Genomic DNA, 2,465 nt, shown 5'->3' on the forward strand with positions numbered 1-2,465 from the left:
TTATGGTCATGACTATCCAGGGACCTTCTCCACCCTATCCCCCACCCCACTCTGATTAGAACGTCTCCCCTATGCCCCTTTCTGATAAATATTGACCGCCAATAACCCCCCCATCGTGTCAATAAACCCCCCTTTCCCTCCCCACCACAATACAGTTGTGCAACTAGACACTCACCTTGCAATGATTGCAGCCCATGTTGCAACACCGAGCACAATAACGATCTCCATTTATTATCTTTTACGTTAAATTGTCTCCATTACATTTCTTAGCGTTGAGGTGAAGAACTTCAGGCGTGGATCCCGCCACCGGAGCCGGTCGGCCGAGCGGACAGCACGCTGGACTTGTGATCCTGTGGCCCTGGATTCGATCCCAGGCGCCGGCGAGAAACAATGGACAGAGTTTCTTTCACCCTATGCTCCTGTTACTTAGCAGTAAAATAGGTACCTGGGTGTTAGTCAGCTGTCACGGGCTGCTTCCTGGGGGTGGAGGCCTGGTCGAGGACCGGGCCACGGGGACACTAAAAGCCCCGAAATCCTCTCAAGATAACCCCAAGATAACGGCCTCTCTAACACCAGCGCCGGTACACTAACACCGACACAACGAGGTACACAGGGAGGCATCACAGATAACTTCACAAAACTATACATCATAATTAAGCATTACATTGTACAGTGAGCAGGCCAGAGTAGCACCTGTGTTCACTGTCTTGCACCACACGGGTAAAACGCCTCCCACTCTAGCCCACGCTGGCTATATGGGACATGAGATTAACCCATATTATCCAGTGGAACCCTTTTTTTTGGCTCCTCGCCTGTAGTCCTTATAACCGAGTGGTGATGTCGTTCAGATTAACAAGGAGCCAACCATTAGTCAATTGGTCTTTTGGTGGTAAGGTTTAAAGGTCAATTTCAACTGATTGACACCTGTTCAACTGCTCACCTGGTAAGTAAACCGAGTATATTCAAGGAGTAAACTTAGTATACCCTGAGAAATGAGGCTCACTTATCGGTGTGTGTGTACCCTCCCATGCTGGCCCAGCCCGTCCTCATAAGATCTCCCAACGTCAGAAAAATGTCGTGCTAAAGTACCCTTTTATCCTAACCTACCAGAGGACCCCAAAACAGCAAACTGTATGTCAATTTCGTGACCTGCAGCCATTTTCTAGTACGACACTTCTTTCGAGTTTGGCAGAGTATACGTCAAAATGCGACGTGTTATTAGGAGGTGTTGGGTGTGAGTCGGGAAGGATGAAGTTATTCATGTTACATATTTATGTAACTCGGCTATTTGTGCCAGCAGGATCGAGCATTAATCTTGGAGTGTGCTTTTGTAGCCGTCAGTTTCCATTGTCAGAGGTTAGGAAGCCTGTTAGGTTTATCAAGGATATCCTATGGTGATGACTATGACTTCATATGATGCAAATCACAACAGTTCCGTCAGTTGTTTAAAGCAATGACTCCTGGCACAAGCTGTTATGGTGCCCTATGATACCTGCCTGGTGAATGCCTGTGTATGTGACTTGTATATGTGACTTGTGTATGTGACTTGTGTATGTGACTTGTGTATGTGACTTGTGTATGTGACTTGTGTATGTGACTAGTGTATGTGACTTGTGTATGTGACTGTGGCAGGTGAATGTGTTGATTGTTGTCTACGTACCATCAAGGAGGAGAAGATTGTTGTCTCTCGTCGTATGCCAACACTCTGGTGTGGTTGTATATGAGTGAATTGTTCGTATTGTTGTACGGAACACAGTTAATGTTCGTATCTTTACTCCGAGAGTCGTTCACGGTCGACTGCTCTGACTGTGAGTGGAGGTCGACTCTTCCTCAAGCTGTGTTCGTCTGTTCTGTCGGCGACATCCCAAACACATTCGCTAATTTTACATTCATAACCAAAAAATGGTATTTTCACAAAAATAAATTATTATTAATGTATATTATAATTTTCTTAATAAAATTTGGATAAAATAGTTTAGATGTCTGTGTTCTGTTGACAATTATTTGCATAACGTGGGTGAAGTAGTCGTAGATGTGCGATTCGAACACAGGAAGAGCGCGAAGCCCTGTTCAGGTAAAGTTCGAACGCAATCAGTCGCGAGTCATGTGTTTAACTTAGTTCGTCCTCATAAACAAAGGCTATGACTGGTTAACCCAGCTGACAAACTCCTTGTTTATAAATGAAAACACGTGTATAACAACCTGTCCTCAGGCTAGGCTCGTTAAAACTACAGCCATTCCTTCCCCCCCCCCCCCCCCAAAGACCCGTTCATTCATTTGAACCCACTGTGAATTAAAAATTAGGTTTGTACTCGTTTATATATTAATATTATTATATATTACAGTTCTGTGTACAGGCGTAGGACAGATTAGGTGTTTAGGTTCTGTTGGCGATTATTTGTATTTGTAGTACGTGGGTGAAGCATTTATAGCGTTGTGATTCGAACAAAATTCGTCAGTGAAGC

This window comes from Procambarus clarkii, chromosome 56 (assembly GCF_040958095.1).
Source record: "Procambarus clarkii isolate CNS0578487 chromosome 56, FALCON_Pclarkii_2.0, whole genome shotgun sequence".
Taxonomy (NCBI): Eukaryota; Metazoa; Arthropoda; class Malacostraca; order Decapoda; family Cambaridae; genus Procambarus; species Procambarus clarkii.